Source organism: Heteronotia binoei, chromosome 13, assembly GCF_032191835.1.
Source record: "Heteronotia binoei isolate CCM8104 ecotype False Entrance Well chromosome 13, APGP_CSIRO_Hbin_v1, whole genome shotgun sequence".
NCBI lineage: Eukaryota > Metazoa > Chordata > Lepidosauria > Squamata > Gekkonidae > Heteronotia > Heteronotia binoei.
The window spans coordinates 25,574,355-25,586,887 of NC_083235.1; the positions used below are offsets into that span (position 1 = coordinate 25,574,355).

A 12,533-nucleotide genomic window follows, 5' to 3' on the forward strand; every position below is an offset into this window, starting at 1 on the left:
ACTACAATAAAGGCTAGCTATCACACAGGGCATTTTTTGTAGCAGGAACTCCTTTGCATATTAGACCACACACCACTGATGTAGCAAATCCTCCTAGAGCTTACAGTAAGCACTGTACTAAGAGCCCTATAAACTCTTGGAGGATTGGTTACATCAGGGGTGTGTGGCCTAATATGCAAAGGTGTTCCTGCTACAAAAATGCCCCACAGTCATGAATAATATCAAACCAGTAATACAGGAATCCCCAACATGATGCCTATGGATTCACTAGTGCCTGCCAAATGTTTTGAGAAAGTGGGCAAAGCCAGGTGGGGGTTTTGCCTAGCAAGGCTTTTGACAGGCCGCTGGAGATCTGATTGGCTGTGCAGACTTTTTTTAAAACATTACTTTGGTAACAGCTTCCATCACAGCTCAAGGATCTTCACTGGGTGACTGAGGGTAAACTGAGGCAATCATCTTGTAGCTGGCTCCACCTCCTGTAGCAGCCATTTTATGGCAGCCATTTTGTGGCGGTGCCCACCATGTTCTGCCAGAATTCCAGAGGTGACCACAGGCTCCAAAAGGTTGCGGGACCCTGCAATAATATGCAAACAGGGAAACGACAGTATGCTCTGTGCAAACAAAGATAATGGAAGAGCACAGTGCGGTGAACAGACTCAAAGATCATAAAACGGAAGTCATGGAATGCGTCACTCCTTATTGATTTCAGTGGTTCAAGACCCTCAAGAGCCTTGAAAGCCACAATGCTCAGCTTCCTCCTAGAACAAACACTCCGGCTGACTGCAGTGAAAAGTGTTGGTTTCTTGACAAAGCTAAAGTATCATGGCTCTCAATCCTCTATAAGACTCTTCAACCACTGAAACAAAGACATGTGCATCTGTGGAAACGTGCCCTTCCCTTGGGGAAGCTTTCCATTGCAGCTCTTGGGGGGTTTTTTGGTTTTTTTAAACCTTTTAATCACAGGAGATGATTGGCATACATATGAGGAGCAATTCAAGTTCAATTAGCAGCAGGAAACTGCAGGACTGTTACTGCACTTGGGATCCTGTACATATTTCCGAAGCTCTGTGAACTGGTTTTTGATAGGGTGAGCTCCTGAAATGGGTCAAGTGATTGGCCACACTGCACTGATCATAAACCTAGACTGAATTCTTGTGGATTTGCTTTGAGTAATCTACAGAATGCTTGCCCTCAAATACAAAATTGAACTTTTAACTATCACAGCCTTTTGATTATTTGAATTCTTTGTTCGCTGCCACATTTTGCCCTCTGGAATGTCTTTCAGTACATGTCTTTCAGTACATCTGAAAGACACTCATGATTAATTTACATTTATTATTTTGCCAAGTTTTCCCATTGTTTTTAACAGGCAAAAATGAAGGGGAAGAAAGAAAATAATTTACAAAAGCTTAACATTCCTGCCTCCCTTCCCTCTATCCCTCCCCTCCTCTCTCTCTCTATATTCCTTCTTGGTACAAAATCATCAAAAGGAAAACTTCTCATGCAAATGAGACAGCCAGTGTGGTCTAATGGTTAAGAGTGTCAGACTAGTTTCTGGAAAAGGTTCAAATCTGGGTGAACTTGGGCCAGTCATACTCTCTCAGTCTGCCTCACAGAGGTATTGTGACAACAAGATGGAGGAGAGCCATGTAAGCCACTTTGGATTCCCACCCCCCCAATTGGGGAGAAAATCAGGGTACAAATGAATGAATTAAATAATAAAATTAAAAATATATTAATGCAGAATAAGAAGAGACGACACCTTAGAAAAGGGGAGAAGGAACAGACACAGGCCCCTATATGGCCTTTTTCCTCTCCACCCTGATGCTGCACGTAGAGGGAAGGCACTCTCCTGCTAGCCAGCTCTCCCTTCTCACCTGCCCCATCAAACCTTTCCCCCCTCACCTCTGCAACAGAAGGGACGCCAGAATACCCTCCCAAAAGCTAAAACTGTTGTTGCTGGCTACTGATCTCCGTCAATGTGCTGTCACATTTTAACATCAAATACGCACCCAAAAATGATCTCCAAACACTGTTAATACTTCCTTGGGGACGTCTGCCTTACCCTTACAAACCACGGGTTCAGAGATGATAGGCTCAATTATATTCCTCTTCCATTCCACGTTCCAAGCTCTTTCTAACAACGAGTGCTTAAACAAAATGCCTGGCATTCATCCTGTGCTAGGAAAACAGCAATATGCCCTCCAGGAACACAAAATTGAATCTGAAACAGTGGCTGACTAGAGGCACTAAGAGCCCACTCGATCTCGCCCCAACATTACTTCTGCTCTGCTGCTGTCAAGCGAAGCACGGCCTCCTTTTATCTCGATACTGCAGGAACATCTTGCATCCATCTTTGCGCTGACTTCACACGGAGGCAGAAGAGATGCTCTTGGCCTACAGTGGAGCTTTGGTGAGACAGTCCCTTTGCGCTCTGCTCTCAGTCCAGCTGTGAGAGCAAATAGCCTGGAAACTCCAACACGGAGGGTCTTCTGTTACCCAGGTGTGGACAGCTCCACTAATTAGCATGGCTACCAGTGATGAAGCACATCTAATGAAGACACCAACATTATGGCCGCTGCAGAGTTGTTGGGCTGGCTGGATTCTCATGAGGCTGAAATCATTCAAGTCACAGCAGACATCCGTGGAAACAAGCTGGGTCTGCAAACTCTATGAATCGGGACAGATGTTGCGTTGGCTGCTCACAGAATCCCAACATCTTTAGAACAGGTTGTGTAAAAATACCTCCTCTAACACAGCACCACCAATGGCATCAAAAAGGCCAAGCCCAAGTGGGAGCAAAAGGGCACAGGGCAGAGCTGTTGACAGGATGATCATGAAGCCACTACTGGCTGTCAGCCAGCCAACAAATCTGTAGGTTTCTTATTTCATGCATTCATCTTGCATTAGGGAAACTGGAATCTGGTATCAGATTTAGCTTCTCCTGGTACAAAAACATGGAGCGAGATGCACACGTGCGTCCATGCATGTGCTTTCCTATGGCAAAGCAAGTTCTGTAACATATGGAACAGTCCTGCGGAAGTCATCATTTTGCTGCATGTGTTTTTGCCTTGATGTTCGCTTTTTTGGGTGGAAGTTGGCTTATATAAACATTTTAAGTAAGCAGATATGCAACAAGTGTCCTATGATTTTTCACAGAGGGGTAGCGATGGCGGTGGGGTCACAGGAGGAACTATGGCTCAGTGGCAGAGCATCTGCTAGACATGCAGAAGGTCCCATGTTCGATCCTTGACATCTCTAGTTAAAAGGATCAGATTGTAAAAGACCTCTGCCTGAGACCCTGGAGAGCTGCTGCTATCTGAGTCGTCAATACTAACTGTGATGGACCAATGGTCTGATTCAGCATAGGGCAGCTTCCTGTGTCCACATGCCAACTAACATCCAGCTCCTGCAGTGGTATAACTGTAAATGTTCCCTCCGCTGTGCTCACCCTGCTGCTAGTGTCATGTGACTGGCTCCTTAACACAAGAAGAGAAGAAGGTAGTGGCCACATCTTATCATTGTTCCAATAGCCACAGTTATTTCAATTGTAAAGTCTATTTAACAATAGTTGTATCTTGCCTTTCTGTCCAATCTGGGCCATTGAGGCAGCTAACAATTAAAACAGCATAATAAAATACATCATAACACCGATTTAAAGCCAGAGCTAAAACACATTTATAAGCCAGAAAGCAGCAAATGAAAACACAAGACAGAAAGATGGGATTGTGGAGGGAATGCTAGACAAAACAAAAGGAGTCTTCACCTGCTGGTGGAAGATGGAGATAGAAGAAGAAGAAACAAATCTCCCTGGGCAGGGGAGTTCCATAATTTTGGCGCAAAAAGGGCCTCTCTCAGATTCTCTCCCATCCACCTTCAAAAAGTGAGGACACCCAAAGCAGGGCCTTAATAGCTCAACTGTCATTGTGAAGAGCTATTTAGGACATGAAAATTCACAAGAACTTCAGATTTCTCTTTGAATTGGCGTTCAATTTGAATCTCCCCCCCCCACACACACACACACTCAAAAGGTGTTAGTAGATTCCTGATGACAGCTTAGCTAATAAGTAATGAAGTTGGGGGGGGGGAGAGCAAAGGTCAAATGAAACCTAGGAATTTTAACAGAAACGGAGGAGGCATACCTCGGCTAGACTACAGATGGCAGCATCCTGCATTACACAAAGAAAAGTACTAAACTAGGAGCAGTGCTTTTTTTTTTTTTTAGCAGGAACCCACAGGAACACTGTTCTACCAGGGGTGTGGCCTAATATGCAAATGAGTTCCTGCTGGGCTTTTTCTGCAAAAAGAGCCCTGACTAGGAGTATGAGTAGATAGATATGATAGAAGGGGTTTGCAGTAGAACAGCATTCAAGCCACAGTGGGCCAAATGCTGGTGCGGTTTCATTGAAAGCCGGCCATAACATTGCAGTCCGTTGATTTCACAGCAGTTCAGTTTTCAGCAGCTGAAAAGATGCATTTATCACTGGGTAATGGACAGCTGGGTAGTTCAGGCCAGCCTTATCTTGTCAGATCTCAGAAGCTAAGCAGGCAGAGTCAACCCTGGTCAATATTTGGATGGGAGACCACCAAGGAAGTCAAAGATTGCTACGCAGAGGAAGACAAAGTTACGCCCACCTGTTAGTCTCTTGCCTTAAAAACTCTATGGGGTCGCCAGCCATCAGTGGGCTGTGTTTTGATGGTGCTTTAACACAAAAAAATGGGCAACCAGTGACCTTGTGGCATCCTGTTTTCAGGTACTGTCATGAGGATGTTCATTTAAGATGGATACAAAGATTCAATCACACTATATTTGAAGTGTAGCACTCATGATGGCATTGTTAACCTCCCTGTTTGCTATTTGGACTAAATGGGATCAACACCAGCCACATGTGCTGAATCAGCGAGCCCAACAGATCTTCTAGCTGGAAGCGTCTTTACAGGAATGGAGGGGGGACTAGGAATCCTGCCACAACCTAGCTCATTGTATTTTGCAGTATTTAGTAAAATGAGACATTATAACATGTTCTTGAGCCTGACTGCACTTTCCCAGATCCACTTGTTTACCAGGTAATTTAAAAGAGAAAAGCATGCCACTATGTTCCAGACTGAACGTTTACCTTTTCATCCTACATGAATAATACAGCAATAACTTTTTAAAAAAAACAAACCTTCAGATGGATAGATTGGTGGCAAATGTTAAACACAGTGTCTAGCTTGGGAGAACAACATTTGAAAACCAAGATATTTTAAATCCATTCTTCTCTTAGAGCAGGGGTGTCGAACTCATTTGTTAAGAGGGATGGATCTGACATAAATGAGACCTTGTAGGGCTGGGCCATGTCAGGCCAGGTGTACCTATTTAAGATTAGGTAGCAGAGATATAAACTTTGTAAAGGATGCAAACACAATTAAAGATTTTTTTTAAAAAAACCCACCTCTAAAACATGCTTAAAACATTAGCACTCATCGGTCTTAAAGGTGCTTTCTTTGTATTTCTCCCATGGGAGCCAGGAAACTGGGAAAATGAAGCTCTGGCTCTTTCCTTCCTTCCCCAGGGGACCAGGAGGGGGAGAAGCCTCAGACAATAGAAGAAAGAGAGGCTTGGCTCAGTAGCTCTGCAGTGCGATTGAGAGAGTCTGACAAAGCAAGCTCTGCCCCCCCTTCCTTCCCAAGGGAGGATCCTCAGTCAATGGAGAAAATAGAGGTTTTGCTCTGTAGTTCCTGTGGGATGAGGCAAGCCTTGCAAAGCAAGCTGTTATGCAGAAGAAAGCAAGAGAGGGGGAGAAGGAAGCAGATGACAGCCAGTTGTTTGGGGGCCTGATTCGGCCCCCAATCCACATGTTTGACACCCCCTCTTAGAGGGTTCTGTGTCAAAGATGAGCTTCAAAGCAGCCAGTTCCTTTTGTGTTATGATGACAACACAAAATCAAGAAACACTTTCATTTTAACCGATATCAGTGGGGGAAAGTTAGTATTAATATAGAAGCCTACAAAAAATAATCCAAGGAAACTGCAGAGCTAGATTCCTTCACAGCCGTGAGAGTTAACTAAGAGAAAATAGCTGCCTTATCCCTCCCCTTAACCTTTCTAATTTTATTTTATTTTTTTAGTCCCAGACAGGAAGCAAAACAGAAGGTACATCATATGTGGCTCGTGAGCTACGTTTGGCTTTGCAGCTCTGATTCAAAACATTATGTTCTGCTGACACCGGAGGAGTGGCTGTTGCCATGGAATCCATCTCAGGGTTCAACCCGGCATAAAATAAAAAGAATGAACAGAGTGCAGGGAATATTGTTTCCAGATATTAATACAACACCCAGAAAGCTTTACAGTGACAGGATCACTTCTGAAACACTTGGACAATTCACGTGCCTGAATTGAGGGGGGGGGTGTTGTACTTTCAAAACCGAGGGTATTATGTGGCTACTCCCAGAGGGAAGAAAATCTGCAGGGGAAAAGGTAAACTCATCCAAGTAGCAATTTTAACTATTTGGATAGGATCTGGCAGTCAGCACATTGAGGAGGATCTCAAAAGTAAGTCACCCTGACTGACTTCCCAAAACACTTGTAATAAACAACGACCTTTAGATAACATCTAAAGGTTCACACCAATGTCGCTTATAAAGAAGTTGTATGTGAACCGGTTGCATACCTACAGACATGCAGAAAAACCTGAAAGCCAGCCAGGCAGTGAACCTGTGTTGAATGATGACTCCTCATTTAGAGGAAGGGAGTTGCAGAATCTGTCCCCATATGATTCTGCTTAAGGCATAAATCATATCTTGCAGGGGTGTCAAACTCATTTGTTAGGAGAGCCGGTCTGACATAAATGGGACTTTGTGGGGCCGAGCCATGCATGTCCTAAAATGTTATGCCAGATAGCGGTGATAAAGACTTTATAAAGGACACAGGCAAACACAATTAAAGATAATATTTTTTTAACTTAAAATACAAAGGTGCTTAAAACTCTTGCAATATTTTGTTTAAAACGGAAAGGTGGGGGAATAGTGGGATTTTGCAATGCAATTTTAAAAATAAAACATCAAGAAAAAGCACAAGGATCACAGCAGAAACCAAAAATATAAAATGCTCTCAGCCTGGTAAAACATGGAATGGCATAATTATATGTGGTACCGTAACCCTACCAAATCTAGCTTGTTCCTAAGACATGAAATAAGATGATCTTTATTTAGAGTTTGGCTGGAAATTAAGGTGTATTACTCTCACACACCGCTGTGGCTGTCCCCAATAGAGGCCTTGACACATCCGAATCTGTATGTTTGGGAAAATCAACACAACTATGAAAGTTTATTGGACAACAAAAACACTCTGAATGTAGAAGAACTTACCAAATTGGACTGGTGGGTACAATGTCAGTTAAAATCAAGATTTCAAAAGGACAAAGAAAAAGGTTTCTCCAAAAAACCAAATGATTTTGATTTACTAATGCAGACCAAGCAGAAGCTTATCTCCAAAGCTTACGAATGGTTACTCCAAATTAAGATGCCAGGAGAGACCGTTAAAGAGGGTTGGATTCGATGGTTAAAAGATTTTGGGTTTAACATAGATTTGGCAGAGTGGGAAAAACTATGGAAACAGAACTTAAAATTAACAAGATCCGCTGATCTTAAGGAAAATCTCTATAAAATGGTATACAGATGGTATCTCACCCCAGATAGATTGGCCAGAATATACCCGAAATATTCGAACAAGTGCTGGAAATGCAGGGAAACAAAGGGATCTTTATTTCATATATGGTGGCAGTGCGAACATGCCAAAAAATTCTGGGCCCAAATTAACATATGGTTACAGAAAATTTTAAAAATAAAAATTTGCCATACACCTGAGCTATACCTTTTAAACATTTGTAGACAAAACATTCCCAAAACAAGGATAAAGCTATTGTTGCATATAGTTACAGTAGCTAGAATACTATATGCTAAATACTGGAAGACCCCTAAGATACCCAATAGAGAGGAATTTGTATCTAAATTGTTAGAAGCTGCCGAGTCAGATTTACTGTCCACAAGACTGAAAGATGGTAACTTTCAAAAATGTAAAGAGGAATGGGACCCCATTTATAGTTGGGTTAAAAGCAAAGGATTTGATACGGAGTAACAGAAATTTATTTTGATCCCTTCCACTCCTTGTGTGAATGGGGATTTGGTTTGTAGATATGTGTCGGATTTGTTTTTGTTTGTTTGAGTTCTATGTCATGAATGTCTGTTAATGTTTATTAGCATGCTTAATAAAAGATGTATGTTTTTAAAAAAAAACATGGAATGGCAGAGCATTGCAAGCTTCTCCCCACTCCCTGGGGCCTACTCAGATTAGCAATGGCTCCCCAGTGTAATATCCCCCTTTGGTTGTGGGTTCCCAAGTTAGAGTACTCACTAGGCACTAGTTCTCATGTCCATTGTGCAGAGACAAAACTGGCTCAAAGCATCAATGCTTGATTTGCAAGGACACAACTCTTTAGCTGGCCATAGGAACTTGGAAATTTTTGCTCCACTCTATTGAAAAATGTAGACAAAATTACAAAGAAAACATGGAGTGGATTTTCCATTCAAGTCTGCTGTGCCCAGAGGTCTGAATGAAAAATTCAATCTGCATTTTCTTTGCAGCTTTGCTTTCTGCTTTGGCCTGTGCAAAGAGAAGGAAGAAAGAGCTGGGAACTTTGGCAACCTCAGAGCTTCAAAGGCTGAGAACAGGAGGAGGGAGGGGGTAGAAGAGAGCCCCATGAGCCTGATTGAAGCCCTAGGTGGGCCAGTCTGGCCCATGGGCCAGATGTTTGACACCCCTAATCTATAGATTTCTGGGCTGCAGGATGTTAGAATGGCCACAGTGGGTGCACATATGCACATAGGTTTCTCCACACACCCAGACCCATACACACACACACTTTTACAAATATACAACTAGTTATGTTCATGGAAGATAAACACCAACTGGTATGAGCCACCACTGGAAGCACTATGTTTTGAAATTGCTACCAAATGCTGCAGACAATTAGGAGGTGGTTCTGTTTAGTTATGTCCTGTTTTGGAATTTCTGTGGGGCATCTAATCAGTTACTATTCACAAAAAAAAGCAAGAGTATGCTAGCATATATGGACCTTTGGGCTGGTCCTCACAGCGTTCATGCAATCCTGTCAGTAGCTTTTGTATTATGAGGCAATCTGGCACATACACTAAATAAACTTCCTAACATTAAATTCTCAAAAATGCAGCTGTACTGATGAGACATCTGACACGGCAAGCCATAAGATCCACAGCTGGGAAAGAGCTCTCAAGCACTGACCAATGAATTCACTGGGGGAAAAGAAGGGGGTACGGAACCACATAAACACGTCACGTGTTACTGTTGCTGTCTTGGTTTGGAGGGGGAGGTTCGCTGACAAGCCTTGGTGTATACAGCATTCTTACATAACATAATGAGACTTATTTTGCTTCTCATTGTTGAAGCGGTAAATTTCCCCATCCTCATCTAGGCATTATGTAAGGAGAAATCCAGGATGCTTCTTTTCTATGCTCTCGATCCGTTTTAAAGGTTATCTGAAAGATCCCAAAAGGTCACGCTGCTTTCTATTCTCCTCCTCCTCCACCATCTCCATGCTCCTCCCAATCTGAGGGAATGCACCAACACAAAGCAAGGGCTTCCCCCCTCGGATGACGTAAAACCCTTGGAAGAGAATCCTGTTTAATCCAGCCATTAAGGACAGGCGTGCCAAAAACACTACAGAAGTCGCAGGCGAAGATTCGGCTGTAAGCATGAATCCTGTAAAACTGACAGTGGCAAGCAAGGTCATTAGGGAGAAAGAAACAGAGCTTGTATCTTTAAAAAAAAAAAAAGCATATAAGCACGTATTTACCAGTTTCACATCAGCTACCATTTCCTTGTTGAAGGCTGCTAAACTACACCCACATGCAGACGGGAACTGCTGTCAGTGACGTCAGAACTGTCTCCTGGCAACGATTAAGGGGGCCGTCCACCATGGGGATTTCCTGAAAATCTAGCATGAAAGTTACCCACCTCTTCTGTAATGTCAAGATGTGCGACACTGTATTGGAATTCCTTTTAACCCTCTCCTGCACAGGTGTGGTTGCTCCCTGATAGTTCTCGACATGCAGCAGTTTTTATTGCTGCAAATGGGGGAAGGGGGGGTTGGGGAAAAGGAGATTCAGGGACTGCTTACAAACACAGGGGCAGCTGTTTGTTTCTGGCATGGGGCGGCGGGGGGCGGAATTATGTCCAACCATAAAAATAGCTCTTAACTCTTTCCTTCTTGAAGTCTAAGGCAATGCCTGCACTACGCAGAATAAAACATGAAGAATCGACTTACACAGCCCCTATTAGCTACATTAAAGCCAACAGACCAGATCCAACTGTTATGGGCTTCTGGGGCCCATTGAAAAGATGGGATACCTAGCACTAAAGATAAAACTGGACAAAAAGTCAAAAAAAAGAAAAAAAGATTATTGGGGAACAGCATAACAGAATCTTCATAAAACAGGTAGCAAATTGCATGGGATATATGGGGGGGGGGGGAAGAGGGAGAGAATGAATGAATTAGATTTTTACCAGTTTAGAACACAAAAAGACAGCACGAGCAATTCAAGTTACTCTGAATCTCCAGAACATGGTCACACACCAAAAAAGAAGATACCACAGACTGACATTTAGGAGGGCAACATGCAAAAACAAACCTCATCTCAGTTTAGCTCTCAAGTGCCTTCAAGATGCCACCTACTGCAAGCAGGGTTTGAAAATAAGTGAGAAGGGGAGGCAATGGTAATTTAGCCCCTTCCCTTTCATTGATGAATACCAGTTTCGTAAGCATGAGCTGAACAGAACACCCACTTACTGAAGCAAGCCGAGGAGCAAGTAAACGCCGAGGACTTTAGATCTACCTAACAGCGGCAGCTCTTAAATTTTGTTTCCTCTTCCTCTCCCGCTCCTTATCTGTAAATTAGTTGTTTTGAGCTTAGAAAGCTGGGAAAGCATCTGCCACGTTTCCATCTTTGTGTTTACAAAGACTGACTACAATTTTTTAAAGCAAAAGGCAGCTGCAGGAGTGAAAGGTACAGGGAAGAGGAGAGCGGAGAGAAGTGGATCCAGACCCGGAATGAGGGAATCCTTCCTGGATAGCCCAGCAAAACTTAAAAAAATATATAATTTTAGCAAACGAAATGGCACCAATTTAACCTGACTGCATTCCACAGCGAGCAAGCTGGTCAAGCGACTGTTCAAACACAATAGCCAATGACCTTTCCTTGGATCTGAATGTACGGGGCGGGGGAGACTTGCAGGGCTTATAAACGATGTCAGCCGGAAGTGCTTGGTCGCTTCTCTACAAAACCAAGCACAAGTTAGAATGAATGCAAAAATTCATTCTCAAGAGTCCAGTGGGGTCCCCCTTAACAACACGAACGAGCACAGCGTGTTTATAGGGGATTCCCTTCTTCCCTCTAGGTGGATGCACAGCATCATTGCAGAAAAGCTGATGACACACGAGCCTCTGAGACCGTGCAAGAATGGAGGAGGCGGAGGGGGCAGCGTGCAGGGGAGAGGAGATGAAAGGAGAGCCTCCTGTTCAGGAGAAAAACCATTCTGGAGAGGGGAAAAAAGAATTTTATAGAACAGCAGGCATTCCCCCACTGACGTACCTAGCAGGCCAACAGCTATAAAGCCAGATCCACTGCAATTGAGGGGAGGTTTTTTTTCCTCCCCCCCCCAAAAAAAATTCCAAAATCTTCAGAGACTTTGTTCTAAAAATAAACTCACCCTGGTGGAAGCGGCACTCTGAGTAGGTCATCTATTTCCCCTTCTAAACGGAGACCTCATTGCCACGAACTGTCATGAGCAGATTTCGCCAGGAGGCTGTGAACCTCGGAATCCATTTTTCCTCCCACTCGCATGCCTGCCTGCCTGCCTCCCCCAGTCCCAAATGAAAAGTGAACACTCCTCTCCTTTGCTACGACAAGCTCTTGGCTCTGACAAGCTGCTCCGAAGGAAGCAGACCTCAGCTGCTTGAAGGGATGGCATACGGAGCTCTGCCAATGGCCACTTCCACACACCCCCTCTCTCTGCCTCATTCAAAGACTTGAGCGGAACTGCCTCCGCATGGCTTGGGGAAAGCATTTAAAGGTACAGCATCCCCTTTTCCACCGCTCGGCAGGGCAATAAAGAGAAAGGACCCAAATTAAAACAAGAGCTTCTCCCTCCCCGCCCCCTGCTTTTTTTAACAGATGCCATGCACACTGGGCGCTGAAAGAAAGTATGCAAACAGGAGACAGATGCAAAGTTGGCACTGATGAGGATTCCGGTGCAGATGAGTCAGCTGTTTACATCCACCTGGTGTTTGATTTCAAATCAATTATGTGCAATCTTTCCACTTGACGGTATCTCCATGCTCTTTATCTGCTTTTCCTAGGCTCAAGTTTTTGTCTGGAGAGAGCCACCAGGCTGTCCGTCCCCATATATTTATAAGATCAGCAGAGAGGGTTGCTGTGCTGGGCTCTAAAGAGGAGAGA

At 43.7% G+C, this 12,533-nt stretch overlaps 1 protein-coding gene across 1 annotated transcript in view; it reads right to left on the bottom strand.

The window, feature by feature from the left end:
• R3HDM2 (R3H domain containing 2) overlaps nucleotides 1-12,110 on the bottom strand; it is a 125,673-nt gene extending 113,563 nt beyond the window's left edge. Inside the window, 1 exon segment of the mRNA XM_060252268.1 lies at nucleotides 11,785-12,110. The gene's annotated coding sequence lies outside the window, so the exon portion shown is untranslated.
• Nucleotides 12,111-12,533: the final 423 nt, after the last annotated feature.